The sequence below is a fragment of the Culex quinquefasciatus genome, chromosome 2 (genome assembly GCF_015732765.1).
Source record: "Culex quinquefasciatus strain JHB chromosome 2, VPISU_Cqui_1.0_pri_paternal, whole genome shotgun sequence".
In the NCBI taxonomy this organism is placed as follows: domain Eukaryota; kingdom Metazoa; phylum Arthropoda; class Insecta; order Diptera; family Culicidae; genus Culex; species Culex quinquefasciatus.
Genome location: NC_051862.1, coordinates 127,862,590 through 127,884,070, shown reverse-complemented (window position 1 = coordinate 127,884,070; position 21,481 = coordinate 127,862,590). Strand labels below are relative to the sequence as shown.

At 39.3% G+C, this 21,481-nt stretch overlaps 1 protein-coding gene across 3 annotated transcripts in view; it reads left to right on the top strand.

The window, feature by feature from the left end:
- Positions 1–21,481, top strand: part of LOC119767758 (A-kinase anchor protein 200) — a 157,447-nt gene that overhangs the window by 18,967 nt on the left and 116,999 nt on the right. For all 3 annotated transcript variants that reach the window (XM_038257194.1, XM_038257193.1, XM_038257187.1), the window contains exon 2: positions 10,928–10,943. The gene's annotated coding sequence lies outside the window, so the exon portion shown is untranslated. The remainder of the gene's footprint in view (positions 1–10,927; positions 10,944–21,481) is intronic.

The following is a 21,481-nucleotide window of genomic DNA, read 5'->3' as shown; positions in this document are numbered from 1 at the left end:
GTTGCCATGGAGTAAGTTTTTAATTAAGTTTAGTGTCGATTACGACAGGAGGTGGGTCTCCGGGTACCGACCGACCTACCTACTGCACGTGACTCACTATCATGAACTTTAATCTATATTTATGTTAATGGGTGTGTTAGCTGGAGATGTCAGCGAGAAATGTTTGGTTAGGTTTAAAAAGTGTTTAGCACAGCACCGATGATACACTTCCGGAGTGCGTTAATTGGGATGGTTTGGCAACTAGTTGAAACTGTATCTTGTTTCTAGAAACATATTATGTCGATTGTGCTCATTTCAACTGATTCTTATCAAAACATATTCAACTGTGAAATCATTCTGCAAAAACATGTTCCTGGAAGGACAATATAAAAAGTCGATTTGATGCAACTTGATTAAATTTTATGGTCATTCATAACACTTACTTAGAGCGTGTCCTTAACTTTTAACCTACTCAAAAATGGCCCAACTCCAAGCGATACCAATTTGGGAATACGGTGGAAAGTCTCTCTTATCCACTTAAAAGAGTGAACACTGGTTTACTGCCCATGTTCGCATAAATGTCCCATATGCACTTTTGAAGCAATGACTACGAGTTGTAAGCTACCTCTGTCTTATGTTCAGTTTTATTATCGTTGATTAACTCGTGAACTTATCGTACCTTTTCTTCGAATCGCGATTCACCGTCGGCCATAGTCCCCGCGCAGTGAACGAAAGTGAAGGTGTTCCCGTTTTTCACGTTTTTAGCCAAATTTCCGCGAAATTAATATTACTTTTCGCTGCACCACCGTTTTTATAAACTCTGACGCCGTTCGAGAAAACCATCACCCAGCAACACTCCACTCTGCTACCGTAGCCGCCGTTTCGTACTAGACCTCACGAGCACCAGCGTACAGCAGCAATACAGCAGTGCTGTGTATCGAAAGGTCTTCCGAGGGGAACGACACTGCCAGCAAAATGGGTTGCAAACAGTGCAACAAGAAAGTTTCCGATTCGGATCGCATCGTGTGTCGCGGATACTGTGGAGCTAGTTTTCACATGATTTGCGCCAAAGTGGATGCCCCGCTGCTAGACGCTATGGGGTTGTACCCAAATAACTTTTTCTGGATGTGCGATGATTGTGGTAAGCTGTTTTCAAACAGTCAATTTCGTCGCCTCGACAAGGACAACGACGCGGGCCCCAAGCTCGTTGAGTCGTTGAAAACGGTACAGAGCGATATTGCTAAACTAGCTTCGACGGTCACTGCGCTTAGCGGAAAGGTCGAGGCGCAATCAGCAACAATGTCCACCTGGCCTACTCCAAGCAGTTCAAAGCGGCAACGGGACTCCAGCACGGACCTACCTGCTAAAGCTAGCATTCCGGCCGCATCACGTGGCAAAAAGGCTATGACGTCCGTACCCATTATCGCGGCGCCCGAACCCGACGATCTATGGTACATCTGGCTATCGAGTTTTCCTCCAACCGTAACCGAAGAAGACATATGCACGATGGTAAAAGAGTGCCTTTCCGTCGAAAACGATGATCCTGTTGTGGTGAAGATGTTAGTCAAGAAAGGAGCTGACATCGCCAAGCTCTCCTCTGTTACCTTCAAGGTCGGCGTTAGCCGGGACTATCGAGATTCGTCTCTGGATGCGGACAACTGGCCTGAAGGACTTGCGTTCCGCGAGTTCATTGATATGGACAAACGACCCACGGTGACTTCTTCGGGGTTCTCAAAACGTCGTACGGAATAACTCTTGATTACTCGATCGACGTATCGCCCCGCATCGACGAAGGCCCTCGCACTTTACTTAACAATTTCTACGACTTGAGACGTGACAACGACCTGACTGAACTGCATTTCAACAATTTTGACGCCGATTCACCGCCTATTGGACTAAGTGCTACTCTGACAAAGTCTACTGACTGCTGCCATCTTCTTGACGATCAACGACCCGCAGTTGCTGACCCGGGACGCTCAAACCCTCGCATTATGGAAGTCTCCAACTCTCCCGTCACAGTCGCGCCACCGCTCTGCTGCGACCCTTCTCGTTCCGGCCATCAAAGTCGTCCCGGCCCTGTGTACGGTACCAGAGAAGGAGACTTCCAAATGCCAAACACAGGCAAGTACATTCCCGCTTTCTGCAACATTTACGTGTTGGACCCTGATGCCCGCTTGATTTCTAGCGACGATCGTACGGCGCCAATGCACCTCAACGACCGGACAACGCCAGTGCAGCGCGACCTCCCACCGAGCTGTAGCTATCGCTACCAGCCACCGCCCCGTTGGCCAATGGACCCTGCTGACCCGGGACGCACGAACCTACGCATCATGGAAGACCCCGACTCTCCCGTCACAGTCGTGCCACCGCTCTGCTGCGACTCATCATGTTCCGGCCATCAAAGTCGTCCCGGCCCTGTGTACGGTACAAGAGAACGGGTCTTCCAAATACCAGTCTCAGGCAAGTACCACGATTACGACGGTTCTGTGTTAGACACTGATGCCCGCCTGATTTCCAGCGAAGATCGTACGACGCCAATGCACCTCAACGACCGGACAACGCCAGTGCAGCGCGACCTCCCACCGAGCTGTAGCTATCGCTACCAGCCACCGCCCCGTTGGCCAATGGACCCTGCTGACCCGGGACGCACGAACCTACGCATTATGGAAGACCCCGACTCTCCCGTCACAGTCGTGCCACCGCTCTGCTGCGACTCATCATGTTCCGGCCATCAAAGTCGTCCCGGCCCTGTGTACGGTACAAGAGAAGGGGGCTTCCACAATGCGCTCCCAGGCATGTATACGCGTTCTTCCGTTCAGTCGATGCTCCCTGACGCTTCACAACCTTCCAGCTCTCAGCATTTCTCTGGCGCACCGCTCACCCAACCTCGCTTGTTGGCTCGAGATTCATCGAGCACTCAGCAATGCCATCTTTATTATCAGAACGCTGGGGGCATGAATGGCAACATCGACGACTACCTACACGCCAGCTCAGGAGAATGCTTCGATTTCATCGCCTTGACGGAAACTTGGCTTAAGGAGAACACGCTTTCCTCGCAGATCTTCGGACCGGATTACGAAGTATTTCACTGTAATCGCGGACCAGAAAACAGCAGGAAAACGGACGGAGGAGGTGTCCTTATCGCTGCACGCCGATGTTTCAAGCCACGCCGGATTTCCAAAGGTGCTTGGAAGGCGGTCGAGCAGGTATGGGTGTCTTTGAAGCTGTCGGACCGTGTCCTATACCTCTGTGTGGTCTACTTCCCTCCGGATCGTATGTACGACAAGGACCTGTACAAGACCCACCTCGATTCCGTAGCGTCTATCGCAGAACGAACGCGCCCGATGGACGAAATCATCATCGTTGGTGACTTTAACCTGCCTAAATTGACCTGGACACCTTCTCTTAACGGATTCTTTTACCCGGATCCTGATCGCTCTCAATTCCACCCTTGTGCACGTGACCTTCTCGCTGGTTACAACTTGGCTACCCTGCAGCAAGTCAACCATGTCGAGAACGAAGACGGTCGCCGACTCGATCTTTGCTTTGTAAGCGCACAAGATTTCGCCCCAGCGCTAATCGTAGCCCCGGCACCGCTCGCTAAGATCGTCCATCGCCATCCCGCGCTCGTGGTCACCATAGACGGCCGTCACAGCTCTATGGCTCGAGATCGACCGGACACTGTAAGTTACAACTTCCGAGGTGCTGATTACGAGGGGATGTCTCTGGCACTACGTAACATCGATTGGGGAAGTGTGCTGGATTCCGTCGACGTCGATGCCGCTGTCGATACGTTCTCATCAATCCTCCGAGACCACATCGAGCAATTCGTGCCCAAGGTTAGGAAAATCATCTCGTCTCACCTTCCGTGGCAAACGCCGGAGCTCCGAAACCTCAAAACACAGAAGCGAGCCGCCTTCAAAGTCTTCTCCAGGTGTGGATCATTACCCCTTCGCGACTACTACCTCAGAATCAACAGCAGATACAAACGTTTGAGCCGCAGTTGCAAAGCTAGTTACCAACGCAGGAAGCAGCGCGAGCTAAAATCTAACCCAAAGAAATTTTGGAAATTTGTTGATGAGAATCGCAAAGAATCTGGGCTGCCATCGACCATGCACTTGGATAACGAAGAAGCTGAAAGCAACGAAGAAATATGCCAGCTGTTCGCCAAAAAGTTCGCGAGTGTTTTCTCGAATCAACCTTTAACCGAAGAGGAAATCCTAACTGCTGCCAACAACGTTCCCCGCTGCGCCAGGTCTCTTGCTGCGATAGACATCGACGAAGACACCATCTCAGCAGCAGTGACCAAACTGAAGCACTCTAGCTCCCCAGGTCCGGACGGGATCCCTCGACACTGCTAAAGCGATGCTCATCGGTGCTTTTAGCGCCCCTGCTGCACCTGTTTCGTCTTTCTCTCGCATCCGGAAAGTTCCCGCGTGCCTGGAAGCTGGCTTTCATATTTCCAGTGCACAAAAAAGGCGACCGGAGAAACATCGAGAACTACAGAGGTATTTCCGCATTGTGCGCCGCGTCGAAATTGTTCGAGTTGGTGGTGATCGATCCCATCTTCGCCCATTGCCGCCAGGAACTATCCAGCGATCAACATGGATTTTTCCCAAATCGTTCCACTGCCACGAATCTGCTCTGCTTCACTGAGTTCATTATTGAAAGCTTCGATAATCGTTCTCAAACTGACGCCGTTTACACAGATTTGTCGGCTGCGTTTGACAAGATCAACCACAGTATAGCCATCGCCAAACTTGAGAAGCTCGGATTCTGTGGTAGTCTGCTGGCATGGTTCGGGTCGTATCTCTCGGGACGCTCGTTGCGGGTAAAAATCGATGACGCGCTTTCCGAAAGCTTCGATGCCACCTCTGGTATAGCTCAAGGCAGTCACATCGGTCCGCTGGTGTTCTTGTTCTACTTCAACGACGCCAATTTTTCCCTGAGCGGACCCCGACTTTCCTATGCGGATGATCTCAAGCTGTTCGCCAAGATCGACTGTCTTGAAGATGCCGAAGCCCTGCAACGTGATCTGGACAAGTTTGCTGGTTGGTGTGAGGCGAACTGCATGATCCTAAACCCCGAAAAATGCCAAGTGATCACCTTTAGCCGGAAGCACACTGCAGTTCTCTACAACTACAAACTGGGCGACACGCTGGTGCAACGAGTTGATCACGTCAAGGATCTTGGTGTCATACTGGATTCAAAACTGACTTTTAAGCAGCACATTTCCTTCATTACTGCCAAAGCATCCCGACAGCTCGGCCTGGTGATCCGTATGACTCGCCACTTCACCGACATCCACTGCCTGAAAACGCTGTTTTGCTCGCTGGTCCGGTCATCACTTGAATACTGCTCGTCGGTTTGGAATCCTCACTACAACAATGCGGTGTACCGGCTCGAGAGTATCCAAAGAAGGTTCGTCAGATACGCCTTGAGATTACTGCCTTGGAGAGATCCCCATCAGCTGCCGCCCTACGAAGACCGCTGCCAGCTCATGCATCTGGATACCCTCCAGCTGCGTCGTGATCTGGCCCGTGCATTGACTGTGTCAGACGTATTGACAGACAGAATTGACTGCCCTTCTCTCCGAGAAAAGATCAGCTTGACCGCACCTGCCCGCCAGCTACGTCACACGCCAATCATGCAGATTCCTTTCCGCCGTACCAATTACAGTGCCAACGGAGCTATCGTCGGACTTAAGCGGGCCTTCAATAAAGTGTCCAATGTTTTTGATGTCAGTTTGTCCCGTGATGTGTTAAAATCTAAGTTTTTATCAGTGTTAAGACGACTGTTTTAGTTTTAGTTTTAGTATTAAGTTCATTTGGGCAACAAGTGCCTGTTGAGAAATAAACAACAACATGAAAGCAAGTTGAGAAAAACGCAAGGCAAGTTTGTCCCATACATAAGGCTATATACTAAGTTTCGCGTAAAAAAAGGATTTCCTCCAGATTTATAAAACAAAGTTCTGAATATTATTAAATTTTTTGAAGAAACAAAAAAAAATCTAGAATTTCTTCCTAAAAGTAGCTTTAACTTGAAGACGGTACATTTAAAAAAATGGTAAAGTTCTTTTCGATTACAAATTCGATTATGCTTTATAAAATGGTTTTAATGTTTTTTGTCCAATATTTTTTTGTATTTTTCCCAAAAATCTTATTTTTTCATCAAATTTTTTTAGTCCGCTGAAACATCTTTTTTTTTTTAAATACGTATTTTGGGAATTCAATCTTGAATTTGTTCCGCGTACACAGCAAAAAAAGTAGTAATCCAGCTGCGTGTAAAAGGCCTGGGTGTAAACTAAATATTGCATTATTTTATGCAATTTTATGTGATTTTACACCTTAAAATATGTAGCCCATCAGTATGGGAAACCTACTTGACCGACATGTCAAGCTCATATACGCATTTATCCTTTCAGTTTTACATCGGTCTGATGGCCGAGTGGGCTAAGGCGCCAGTCCTTACTGTTGGTGCTGGGTTTGAATCCCGTCGGTTTCCACTTTTTTTTTGTGTTTACATAAATTGTACATGCAGTGTGTAATATTAAGTGTTTATTTTGACGAAGGTGATGTGCATGCTTTTGCATGCGATTTTACCATCGGATTTTTTGCTGTGTATCTGTTTCTGAAAAGTCCTAATCATAACCTGCAACTTTGCCGAAGACACCAAATCGATCTAGAAATCTCTTCTCAAGATTCAGAATTTCATACATTTACATACCCATTTCGTATGACCAAGGCTACTAACTCTTGCTAAGCAAAAATCCGTACACTTTGGCGATATTAACGACATGGTACACAGAAAAAAATCAATTCTCGAAACCGTGAAGTCAGTTCACGATTATGAGAACCACGAAGGAATATATTCACGTTTATGGTGCAAATGCACCATACTCATGAATAAATTCCTTCGTGGATCTCATATTCGTGAACTTAATTCACGATTACGGGAATTGATTTTTTTCTGTGTATTATAAAAATTGTTACGGAATTACAAAGCGGACAGCTTAACCATTCGACCAAGCCTGCTGCCTGCTTATGACTTGCACGTTTAAAAACATTTCCAAAATCAACCGCGATTTGCTGAATCAAATCTTTATGTTCTTCCATTTTTTGTTGTTGTTAAACTTTTAAAGTTTACGAAATGTCAAGTTTGCTTTTACGAATAATGTCATTCTGAGTGTTTTCACGAAAACATTCGTGAATTAAAATTTTCATTGAATTCACAAGCTATAAAAACCTTTGAATCTTTTATTTGATTAATATGTTTTGTAAGGAATTATAAAAGAACCATTTTTGATAATCAACATTGAACTGATTCAAACCCGGAAAACTTCACAGAAAAAAAAAATCATGGTAATATTACATCTGGGAAGGGGTACATCTTTTATGTCAGAAAAAAGGTGTAATTTTACCTCTGGAAATGTGTAATTTTACCACTTTTATAATGAGCAACAGCTTTAGACAAATGAAAAAGCATATCAATTTAAAAAAGTTGTTATTGCCATTATTAAAATTCCGTAAAAAAAATAAAAAAAATAATAAAAAAACGAATAAATCTGTACAAAAATCCGGCCCGTAAAAAATCCGCGAATCAATACGGTAAGGAAAAAACGGTACGGTTGGCAGCTTTACGTATGAGCAGCCCCCAAAATTGTATGGAGACTTGTATAAAAACAAAAAATGATTCAAAATGACTTCTTTTGACATAGGGAATGCATGGACAATGCACAGTGGTCCAGATCGCAAAATTAAGTGGAAAATGGATTTTCCGAAAAATGGATAAGTTTTGGAGCTTTGGTGTCTTCAGAAGAGTTGTTGCATATGAAAAGGGGCAACTTTTGGTTTGGTTGAAAATTAGGGTGGTTCACGATTAGGGTGATTTTGGAAATCGAACTTTACAGGAATATTTTTGGGAATTTTTTCGTCTTCTAGAAAGTTGACGGGCTTGCCAATCCAAGCAACTTTGTCGAAGACACCAAAATTTTATCTCGTAATCTACGCCTTCTACGACCAAATTTATAGAAAGCATCTGAGCAAACCTTCAAAAATCAGTTTTTTTAACGTGACAATTCAGGGTTAAGTTTTAGAGAAAAGTGTTATTCGGGGCACTTTTAGAGCTGTAAAAAACGAACATTTTTATTATCTGACAAGTCAATTTGGACTTAAGGGTCAAATGTTACAGCGATTTTAAGGTAAAAAAGGTGCAAATTTAAAACTTAAATATCTCGAAAAGGCGCAAGCCAAATTTTAAGCACTAGGTTGCATTTGAAAGAGGAGATCCAGCACTACAAACGCTGAAAAAATCTCAGGGGTGTTTTTCTTTAAACTAGAGATATCTTCATTTGAAAAAGTCTAATTTTCAAGGGAAAACCTTTTGGGACCACCCTAACGAATTTCTAAAATTGTCCAAATATATGTTTTTCCATGTAATTTTGCCCGCTGAATCTGAATCTTCCCTTAGAATTGACCCAAAGTGTCGAAAAATCGATTTTTGGTCATATTTTGGGTTCAAATAATAATTTTTCATGGAAACCCAAAATATGACCAAAAATCGATTTTTCGACACTTTGGGTCAATTCTGAGGGAAGATTCAGATTCAGCGGGCAAAATTACATGGAAAAACATATATTTGGACAATTTTAGAAATTCGTTAGGGTGGTCCCAAAAGGTTTTCCCTTGAAAATTAGACTTTTTCAAATGAAGATATCTCAAGTTTAAAGAAAAACACCCCTGAGATTTTTTCAGCGTTTGTAGTGCTGGATCTCCTCTTTCAAATGCAACCTAGTGCTTAAAATTTGGCTTGCGCCTTTTCGAGATATTTAAGTTTTAAATTTGCATCTTTTTTACCTTAAAATCGCTGTAACATTTGACCCTTAAGTCCAAATTGACTTGTCATATAATAAAAATGTTCGTTTTTTAGAGCTCTAAAAGTGCCCCGAATAACACTATTCTCTAAAACTTAACCCTGAATTGCCACGTTAAAAAAAACTGATTTTTGAAGGTTTGCTCAGATGCTTTCTATAAATTTGATCGTAGAAGGCGTAGATTACGAGATAAAATTTTGGTGTCTTCGACAAAGTTGCTTGGATTGGCAAGCCCGTCAACTTTCTAGAAGACGAAAAAATTCCCAAAAATATTCCTGTAAAGTTCGATTTCCAAAATCACCCTAATCGTAAACCACCCTAATTTTCAACCAAACCAAAAGTTGCCCCTTTTCATATGCAACAACTCTTCTGAAGACACCAAAGCTTCAAAACTTATCCATTTTTCGGAAAATCCATTTTCCACTTAATTTTGCGATCTGGTCCACTGTGCAATGTTTCATCCAAATCAAAAAAATAAAGTTGAAAGATCGCGATTTTTTTTTTTGCGAAATCGTAAAGAACTACTCTATATCAGAATCCTACTAATAAACTTCTGTTCTGTAACGTAAAATTTCCTGAATCCGATACAAATATTTTAAGACATAGACTCTTTGGTCCAGACACGTAAGGCTAGATGTTTCGATCCTCAAAATACTTTGACTTAAATCCCATCTATTACCCAAACTTGATTATGATTTAAAAAAAATATGTTTTTTAAATAACAATTTTTGAAAGCATTTTAACTTGGCAAGGACCATCAAATGTCCAAATAAAAAATTACGTGTCTAATTATTTAGGTTAAGAAACCAGCTGACAAATATTTATTTATTATGAATAAAATTTCGCGTAACTTTCAGTGATCTAGGAAAAAAAACGTTTTGAGTAGTGCGTCTGTTTGAACTTTAATTTGTTTAACTCTAGAGTTTTTTTTTCTAAAGAGGTCCAACGAACACAGTTTAATTTCATTTTTTTTTGCATGTTTTAGATCTGGTTGAATATGCAAATGGAACATTTATGCGAACAGGAGTAGAGTTCATATTTTTTTAAATCATTCAACGGAATAAAGGCATTTTAATCCATTTTTGAATCGACCAATCATTTGACTGCAAAACACAGTCCTAAGTTTAAGATCCCTAAAAACGCTCCAGCCATGCAAAAATATAACCCAAAATTTCGCTTTCGCTTTTTATTATACTTTGTTTTGCGTGGGACACACAACCCAACACAAAACCCCCGAAAAAAAAGACCGCAATAAATCTCCTTCGCCTCGGCTTCCAAGTACATAATTTGCATGACATGTCTGCTGGTGTCTCCCTGCGTTTGCTGTGGCTGCCTCTTTATTTTTCGCACACACACACAGGCCGTATTTTGTATATTTTGGGGGGTAAATTCGAGCCGGCAAGCCCGCAAATGAACCACTCGAATGCACTTTGTTTGCACGACCACCAGGACAAAGAAGAAGTCAACCGAAGAAGGTAAAACCATAAAAACGACGAGGAAGGTGAACTTTTTAAAGGGCGTTTTACGACTTTTTATTTATTTTTATTTTTTGCGTATTTTTCGATTTTCACTATCACACACACACGCAGACACGTGGCGCAGGCAAATGTTGGCCAGTGGGGGATTTAAAGGTATAAATGCGACTTTGTGCATGCATGCAACGTGAAGTGCACTTTTTTGGCAACATAAGGTGGAAACGTCGCAGGAATGAGTCACCCACCACTCTTGTGAGAGTGCATAAAAGTGCATTTTAGGAAAAAAATAAATAACAGGGGACAACCGCTCAGGAAACGGTTGACAATGTCGAGTTGGCTTTTTAAGTGTGTGTTGTCAAGAACCGGATTGTGTGGTGAAGATAATGAGTAATAGGTTCCGCAAACGGAATTGCTGATTAGGTTCAAAAAATGAGGTCTTTTAATGTTGAGGAACTTGTTATCCTTGGGTTTGGAATTTTACGATTTAACATACTTGTCATTTTGGTACGGTATGTCCACGCATCCTTCTTCCCTTGTAGGTTCTTTGAAATTCGACCCGTTAAAATAATTTGTACTAATTGAGCGTTTCTTCTCTTTTCAGAATTGACATCACTAAGGTATGTAACCTCAATGCAGAAAACAAGAGTGTTTTCATCTTGGTATGATCGTTGAATTACAAACACCTCCTAAAACGTTGTGCAAATCCCCATCACCCCGGTCCGGCCTTTATTGACAATCCCACAAAGAAACAATCGTTCGCGCGCATTTTTTGATGGTCAAACAGGGCGCATTCCTCGCAAGATTATCACGACCATCGCCGGCGCATACCGACGACGACAAAGGTAAATACCAGCCGCCCATATCGGAACCGTTTGGCCTGGACATTAACAAACCCATCAAGAGAGACCCCTTTGGGCAAGATGGTTGCGTGAGTTAAATTAATTACATTTATCTGGCCGCGCCGCGGACCGCCGATTTTGGGGTGAGAACGACGACGTGTGCGTCACGGCATGACGCGGGCCCCAAATCTTTACGATCCCCAACCCGCCCGCGGGGCTATCGGAAAAGTTCCCCCCGCAAGCTAAAAGCCATTGTTCTAGAGGAGAAGTAACCAAAAAACCACACATAGGAGGAAATATTAAAGAATGGAAAAATAGCTGTGCGTGATAGTACGCGCTGCATTTAAATCATAAATCCCATAAAAGTCTAAGCCAAGTCGTTGACGGACGGTTTTTTTACGCTAGTAGATTCTCTACCAAGTAACACAGAAAACCCTCCATCGAAATTTTCGGACGTGACCGATGAGCTGCAGCCAGAGCTTATCTCTCAGAAGAAGGTGGCGAACGTGAAAGAGGTACAATTTGTCTTGATGAGAGTGGTGGTGGATGAATGAGCTGGATTGTTATCATCGTCGGCTAGGCTAGAAGCTCTGAGCTTGTTGTCACTGGCTGTGGCTTAATGTTCCCAGAATCGATAGCCAACCAGCCAGTCAGCCACACTTGATGAGTTTTCCCAGGAAGTGCTGACTAAAGATAATTTGGGTTTGAGGGGGGAGCAGAAAGGCACAAATTCCGATATTGTTTCTCACTGATAATGAGAGGGGTATTTTTTTTGGAAGGCGAAGAGTAAACACTTGAACGGTGAAAGCTTTTGTCCAACTTTTTCGAAGTTGTTACTTTGAATATTAAATATAGTCACAATTGTTGTTTGAATTTAAACCCTGTTAATAAGAACAGGGATGCCTAACAAATTAAGAAATATTATATAATGAGAGAACAGGAAAAAACAGTAACCGTAAAAAACGAAAACCTAATTTCTGGAGTTGCTTTAGAGTGTGTTTGAATACCCCTGATCTAAGCCAGTTTAACATTCCAACGCCCAAGGCTCCAAAAAAGTTGGAACGGTAACTTCAACTCGCTGGTTCTCGAGCATAACTCACCCAATCAAGACGATTCTTTTTTCCAGTGATTTGTTAGGATGTCTAGATGACCCTAGAACTTTGCAGAACTCAATTAGATCAAATCTGTAATTTTTGCGATCAAAAACATCGTTCCAACTTTTTTTTCCCGTGTAAAAAAAAATTCGCCAAAAATTCCGCGGAGGCAGTCTTTTTTAAAAAGGTGGAACGATGTTTTCGGTCGCAGAAATTACAGATTTTTTAAAATCAAGTTCTGCAAAATTTTAGGATCATCTAGACATTCTTACAAATCACTGGAAACAAGAATCGTCCCGATTGGTTGAGTTATGCCCGAGAACCAGCGAGTTGAAGTTGCCGTTCCAACTTTTTTGGGAGGCTTGGGCGTCCGTGTAAGTTGGACATGCGTTGGGCGTTCCAGTGTTAAGAAACACCCAAACTATTTTTATGTTTAATTAATTTTGTTTATTAAACCCTGGGTGCAGAATAGTGGTCCGCAAAGCGGCCTCAATTTAGAACTGTCAAAGCGGAACCAATTTACTGTTCGCATAATGATACCAAGAAGTGGGAAGTATTGTGAGCGATCTATAATTTATTTAGTCAGGAATAAATAAAAGTCGATGGCGTCGAGCTATTGAGATATTCAAAGTCAGAGTCAGAGATTGGCATTATTCGTCGCTAACATTTCATAATCGCTATGTCTCACGCAAAATCTATGTTTATGACGCTTTTTTCAATGTTAGCGAAGAATTATCAATAACTATGAATAGTACTTGCCAAATAATATTGGATAATCTTACTCCGATATTATCACTACAAATCAAAGATACATAATCTCGGAACTTCCATTCGGTTGCTCTTCTGATTCACGAAATTCCACACACTTTTGACACAATTTTTCATCACGTGGAAAACAAAAAAGGCCTCTTTTGGCCGCCCATCGTTTAGTCAACGAACAAAAAATTCGCGAAGCACTTAATTTTTCATCGAAAACTCCAACATCAACAGATCCAAAATGTTTCATAATAGTTCACTTCAGCAGCAAAAAATATGTCACGCTTGAGCTTGAACATAGCCTTCTACTTTGTTTATGTTTACAGCTGTAGTGCAGTTGTATTAGAGCAGTTCTCTAGGATTTCGGTCATTCGATTTTTTTTTGTATTTTTTAATCCGGCTGAAACTTTTTTGGTGCCTTCGGTATGCCCAAAGAAGCCATTTTGCATCATTAGTTTGTCCATATAATTTTCCATACAAATTTGGCAGCTGTCCATACAAAAATGATGTATGAAAATTCAAAAATCTGTATCTTTTGAAGGAATTTTTTGATCGATTTGGTGTCTTCGGCAAAGTTGTAGGTATGGATATGGACTACACTGGAAAAAAAATATACAAGGTAAAAAAAATTTGGTGATTTTTTTTATTTAACTTTTTATCACTAAAACTTGATTTGCAAAAAAACACTATTTTTAATTTTTTTTTATTTTTTGATATGTTTTATAGGAGATAAAATGCCAACTTTTCAGAAATTTCCAGGTTGTGCAAAAAATCATTGAGCGAGTTATGAATTTTTGAATGAATACTGATTTTTTCAAAAAATCGAAATATTGGTCGCAAAAATTTTTCAACTGCATTTTTCGATGTAAAATTGAATTTGCAATCAAAAAGTACTTTAGTGAAATTTTGATAAAGTGCACCGTTTTCATGTTAAATCCATTTTTGGGTGACTTTTTTGAAAATAGTCGCAGTTTTTCATTTTTTAAAATTAGTGCACATGTTTGCCCACTTTTGAAAAAAATGGTTTTGAAAAGCTGAGAAAATTCTCTATATTTTGCTTCTTCGGACTTTGTTGATACGACCTTTAGTTGCTGAGATATTGCAATGCAAAGGTTTAAGAGCCATATTTTCGCTAGGGGGCACGGCTTTGTTCTAGAGGTCGTATCGATGAGCTCCGATTTGGATGAAACTTTCAGCGTTTGTTGGTCTACAAAAAAGATGAACTCATGCCAAATATGAGCCCTCTACGATACGAGGAAGTGAGGTAAAATAAAAATTCAAAATTTTGCAAAAATGTTCAAAAAAAATAGGCCAAATTTTTAAAATTCTCATAACTCAATTTTGGCAATACATAAACCTGCTCGCTTGGTTTCATTTGAAAGGTCTTTACATGCACTACAACTTCGACTATGAATAACATCTGTCGGATACTTACCTCCAGAGATATTTACTAATTACTAAAAAGTCGTGATTTTTTAAAAATGGTCGTATCTTTCTTAAAAACGTAGATACCACCATACCCTATGTGGCAAAATTGAGGCATGGCTTGTACTCTAAGTCTACAATAATAACTTTTTGGTACCTCCGATTGTGGTAAAAAAATCATTAATTCTTTGAAAATCAATTTTTTTTAATTAAATTTTACAATTCCATCAAACCCAAAACAATGTTTCGATATGAAATTGTTCTTGTTGAGTCTTAATTTTATCACCTAATATGTTTATACGCTAGAGATGTTAAATATGGCTTATTTTGATACAAGACTTTGCGCAAAACATCAGTTTTCATTCAAAATATTATTTTAGGAAGAAATTATATGCGTCTGTCTTTAATTATATGAATTTGGTTTGATGTCATCAGATTGGGCATTAGTATAAACATTACTAAGATAAAGTGCATATCATTTCTTTTTTATTTTTCGTTAGTGACAGTTTAATTTATAAATAAAGTTTGTATGACATAAGTGCATGCTAAATTCAATATTGTTCCATTATATAATAAGACAAAGTGTAATTCCAGATCCCACTTTATTTTTCTGCCGTTTCCTGAAAAAATATGATATATATAAAATTCAATAGACTTCAATAGATGTTATTGATATCACCATGTAAAGAAATATTTCAGTTAGTTCTCTACAGTTTCTAATAGTGTAGTAACAAAGTCCTGCTTTGTTTTTTCAGAAGCTTCCTGAAAAAAAAATAAGTAAAATGCAATTGATTTCTATACATGTTATTTGTTATTCACCGTGTATAAATCATCAGATTTTTCAATCATTTGGATGTGTTCATCACGTACATCAGACAATTTCAGTTTGTTTTGTTTGTAGAGCATTGCAAATCTAGCAAATAGTGACTTAATTTGCTCTGTAGTAATATATTTTTGTGTGGAAAACTCTTTTTCTCCAGTTACAGCATCTCTTTTCGAACGCATTGCTTTGAAAGCTTCAGCAGCAGTGAATTTTTTGCCCGTTAATTCCCCAAGACTAAATAATTCCAACATGTACTGCAACATGTAGTTTCAACTTGTATTCACAAGCATTTTTCTATTTTTTCAATTCAGTTATTGGATGAGTTTGGCATAAAAAGCTGACATATATGTCAAATTATGCCATATTAAAAATCTCCAGCGTATAGAGTTATCTACGTGCGCATGTATTGCGTGTACGTACACGAAAAAAAAGTGAGGTTAAATTTTGTACCAGCCAGCAAAACAAATGGTGTGCTAGTGTGTGTGAGATCGGGCTTAGATAGCTCTATAAACATATTCGGTGATAAAATTGAGACTCAACAAGAACAATTTCATATCGAAACATTGTTTTGGGTTTGATGGAATTGTAAAAGGAGAATGGGCGAATTTGGTCCAAGGATGTACACGAACGGGACCAACTTTTTTCGAAAGATCTCGCCAAGACATGAAAAAAAGTCTTCTGGACCAACTCTCTAAACCCCGGGGTTCAAAAGTTACAAGTTGTTGAAGTTTGAGCATTTTGAGTAAAAATATACAAAAAAACGTATTTTTGCTATTTCTAAAACCATTTATAAAATCTCTGTTTCATTATGGATTTCGATTTTCATGACTTCATTCGACGCGTATCAGCAAAAACTATGAGTTCTGATATATCTTAGCATGATTGAACCATGATTTCTCTTGTTTTTATCCGTTTGAGCCGTTTGTGCAAGAGGCATCCCATATAAACAAGTCGAAACTTCAAGGTTTTGAAACCGGATCCGACCCAGACTGTTTCAGTTAGTATGGAAGGCTTCAGTACAATGTTGTAACAACTTATTGGGATGGTCTGAGTCATCCGAGAACTCCTTGGAGTTAAGACCGGTGAGTCTACCGCCGTAACAAGCAAGATATCGGTGGTTTTTGACCACTGATCATACCCGCATGGCTTCAGTGAGTATGGTAGACTACTATGCTGATGTGTTGGAGTGTCCTGGGTTCTCCAAGGACTCCCTGGAGTTAAGATCTGTGGGTCTACTACCGTAACAAGCAAAATGTCGACCGGTTTTTGACAACGGAACATACCCGCATAGCTTAAGTCAGTATGGTAGACTGCTTTGTTAATATGTTGGGATGCCTTTGGTCATCCTAGGACTCCTGGAGTTATGATCTGTAGGTCTACGGCTGTTACAAGGACTCCCTGGAATGGTGCAGAACATACCAACATAACAGCAATACAGTATGCCATACTCACTGATTTTTTGCGGTTATGATGCGCGGTTAAAAATCGTCGACCTTTTTCTTGTTACAGTGACCCAAATATGTTAACTTCAGGGAGTCCTAGTATGACCAAAGATATCCCAACATATTAACAAAGCAGTCTACCATACTGACTTAAGCTATGCGGGTATGTTCCGGGGTCAGAAACCGTCGACCTCTTGCTTGTTACGGCTGTAGCTCTACAGATCATTACTCCAGGGAGCCCACATTAGCAAAGTAGTCTACCACACTCACTGAAGCTATACGGGTATGTTCCGTTGTCAAAACCGGTTGACATTTTGCTTGTTACGGTAGTAGACCCACAGATCTTAACTCCAGGGAGTCCTTGGAGAACCCAGGACACTCCAACACATCAGCATAGTAGTCTACCATACTCATTGAAGCCATGCGGGTATGATCAGTGGTCAAAAACCGCCGACATCTTGCTTGTTACGGCGGTAGACTCACCGGTCTTAACTCCAAGGAGTTCTCGGATGACTCAGACCATGCCAATAAGTTGTTACAACATTGCATTGTAGCCTTCCATACTCATTTAAGCAGTCTGGATAGAATCCGGTTTAAAAATCTTGAAGTTTCGAATAGTTTCTATGGTATGCCTCTTGCACAAATGGATCAAACGGATAGGAACAAAAGAATTCATGTTTCAATCATGCTTAAACATATCAGAACTTATAGTTTTCGGTGATACGCGTCGAATGAAGTCAAGATGAGCAAAATCCATAATAAAATAGAGATTTTATGAATGATTTTAGAAATAGCAAAAATAAGATTTTTTGTACATTTTAACCCAAAATACTCAAACTTCAACAACTTGTAACTTTTGAACCCCGGGGTTTAGAGAGTTGGTCCAGAAGACTTTTTTTCATGTCTCGGCGAGATCTTTCGAAAAAAGTTGGTCCCGTTCGTGTACATCCTTGGACCAGCTCCCATACAAATTTGCCCATTCTCCTTTAATTAAAAAAAATGATTTTCAAAGAATTAATGATTTTTTTACCACAATCGGAGGTACCAAAAAGTTATTATTGTAGACTTAGAGTACAAGCCATGCCTCAATTTTGCCACATAGGGTATGGTGGTATCTACGTTTTTAAGAAAGATACGACCATTTTTAAAAAATCACGACTTTTTAGTAATTAGTAAATATCTCTGGAGGTAAGTATCCGACAGATGTTATTCATAGTCGAAGTTGTAGTGCATGTAAAGACCTTTCAAATGAAACCAAGCGAGCAGGTTTATGTATTGCCAAAATTGAGTTATGAGAATTTTAAAAATTTGGCCTATTTTTTTTGAACATTTTTGCAAAATTTTGAATTGTTATTTTACCTCACTTGCTCGTATCGTAGAGGGCTCATATTTGGCATGAGTTCATATTTTTTGTAGACCAACAAACGCTGAAAGTTTCATCCAAATCGGAGCTCATCGATGCGAGCAGCGTGCCCCCTAGCGAAAATCTGGCTCTTAAAAACAGGAAAATTGATGTTTTCTAAGTCTCACCCAAACAGCCCACCATTAATGTATGAAACATTTGTAAAATTTTCCGATCTTTTCGAAAACAATATTTTCAAAATTTTCAAATCAAGACTAATATTTCAAAAGGGCTAAACATTCAATATTACGCCCTTTTAAAATGTTAGTCTTGATTTGAAAATTTTGAAAATATTGTTTTCGAAAAGATCGGAAAATTTTACAAATGTTTCATATTTTAACATTGAAAATCGGACCATTAGTTGCTGAGATATCGAAATTGAAAAATGGTGGGCTGTTTGGGTGAGACTTAGAAAACATCAATTTTCCTGTTTTTAAACCTTTGCATGTCAATATCTCAGCAACTAAAGGTCGTATCAACAAAGTCCGAAGAAGCAAAATATAGAGAATTTTCTCAGCTTTTCAAAAATATTTTTTTCAAAAGTGGGCAAACATGTGCACTAATTTTAAAAAATGAAAAACTGCGACTATTATCAAAAAAGTCACCTATAAATGGATTTAACATGAAAACGGTGCACTTTATCAAAATTTCACTAAAGTACTTTTTGTTTGCAAATTTGATTTTACATCGAAAAATGAAGTTGAAAAATTTTTGCGATCAATATTTCGATTTTTTGAAAAAATCAGTATTCATTCAAAAATTCATAACTCGCTCCATGATTTTTTGCACAACCTGGACATTTCTGAAAAGTTGGCATTTTATGTCCTCTAAAACATATCAAAAAATAAAAAATTATAAAAATAGTGTTTTTTTGCAAATCAAGTTTTAGTGATAAAAAGTTAAATAAAAAAATCACCAAATTTTTTTTACCGTGTATCATTTTTTTCCAGTGTAGTCCATATCCATACCTACAACTTTGCCGAAGACACCAAATCGATCAAAAAATTCCTTCAAAAGATACAGATTTTTGAATTTTCATACATCATTTTTGTATGGACAGCTGCCAAATTTGTATGGAAAATTATATGGACAAACTAATGATGCAAAATGGCTTCTTTGGGCATACCGAAGGCACCGAAAAAGTTTCAGCCGGATTAAAAAATACAAAAAATAAAATTGAAGAAAAAAGACCGATTTCGTAGAAAATTGCTCATTAGTGGGGAGCAGTGGGGAGCTTTCGAAAATCACGTTACGCATTCTGTCTTTTTAGCACCCAGATTAAACCCCTCAAAATAAGAAAAAAAATATTTTAGATTTTTCCTGTTTGTTTTCATCTTGGAGGCTATATCTCATCGAAATTGGACCAATTTTCAACATCCTGGGAGCAACTTTATAGACATTTCTGATCTTTTCGAATTACATATTTGTGTCTTCAAGCTTAGTCATGCTTCTTCGATTTAAACGAAAACATTACAATTTTATGTGGCTTTAACTCAAAAAGGGTGCACAATATCAACATTCTGTAAAGTAATTTTTGATTGACAATTTGAGTTTACATATAAAAATTAATTCCAAGCATTTTCTTTCGCCATTTTTCGAAGTTTTTTTTTAATAATCTTGATACTTAAAAAAGGCGGCACTGCCCAGTAAAATTTAACCATCTTAAGTTATAGATAAAAAGATGACACAAATATATCCATAAATAAAATTAAAAAAAATGGTATTCCAGCGGATGACAACAACACTAAATAAAATTTGTACCAGCCTAACATTAATTTATTTATTTTAAAGAGTTAAATTATTAATTTCTAAAAATTTCGAAGCAAAACTTACAACTTTGTCGAAGACAACAAATCGATCAGACTGTTTTCACGATACAATTTTTTCGAACATCTTCATAGCTTTTTTGTATTCGGTCGTACATACAATCCCATACAATTCAGGCCTGTAATGGAAGGCGAAAAGTTTAACTTGAACCACCCTAGTCTTCACACAATTTTGGTAGCTGTAAATTAAGGTGGTCCAAATCAGGGCTTCCTCGGGGCTACCCCTTGAAGAAAAAGATTGGCCAACCATTAGTTGAAATCAAATTTTGAGCTCATTCTGACCACGGGAACCCCTCCCTTTAATCGCTTGAAGTTTGTATGGAAAAATCATCAAAATGTATAAAGAGATTCGAGAAAGCCCAGATTTGGACCACTCTAATGGACAGCTACCAAAATTGTATGATAATTAGGGTGGTTCAAATTTAACTTTTTGCCTTCCATTACAGGCCTGAATTGTATGGGAGTACTGAGCTAAAATCCCAAATACTAGATCAGTTTTAACAAAACTAGAGCTGCCCAAGTAAAAACTATTTTCCATACAAATTTTGAGCACGATAGCTATTTTTTCTCAAAACTTCATTGTTATAAATACCATTTTCTTTTTCGCAAGAATTACTTACCTATACTCCTTTGATGATAGCATGAATCGCAAAAATGGTCATAACTGACTTTCCCCATACAAAATCGTTTAGAAAATGTATTTGGCTTGAGCTGCTTGTGTAATTTTTTAAAGTTTCATTCGTCAGGTTTGAACCATCCTAAGACTTGAATGATTAATGATACCAAATGCCTTCTTTGATCGAAGAGAAGTAAACACAACATTTCAGCCTTATAAAAAAATCACAAAAGAAAAAAAATCAAATAAAAAGTTAATTCCTTGTTAAAAAAAAAAAATAACAGAAGATCGAAATATTTTGAAATAAAATATCTCGTGATTGGTTAACAATTATTTCTTTAAATTAAATCAAATTTGAATACATTTTTATCTTGCAATCCAATTGTTGTCAGTTCAAATCTTAAGTAAGAATAGTGCTGATTGGAAGATAGATAGATTGGGTGCTCGCGCGAAACAATTTAAAAATTAATTTTATTTTTTTTCAACATCTAAATTAACAGTATTAAACTTGAACAACATCTTGAGCATTTTATGACACATTCCCATTTTTTTTTGTTTTCCATCACAGAAAATTGCTTCGAAAAACGATGCTTATTGCTGGGCCGTACTTTTTTCAAATTTCCTTAGTCTTGTGGATTGAACGATACTTCGAAATAATCTCAGGACTGGGTGGAGCAATTTTGACTACCGAACTTCTATACGACGTTATCGTAAAATTCTATGCTCTGGTATTTTGCTAAACCTAAGCAAAAAATAGCACTAGACAAAGGTCGAAAAAAAGTCCAGGAAGTACTCGAATTTCGATCAAACGATACAAAACATAACGGAAGCAAATTTGTTTCGAACATCCAAACGCCATCGACCTACAGCACTTACTACACACATTCCACCAGTGGCACATTCCGGACAATTATTATCCAGTAAACATTCAG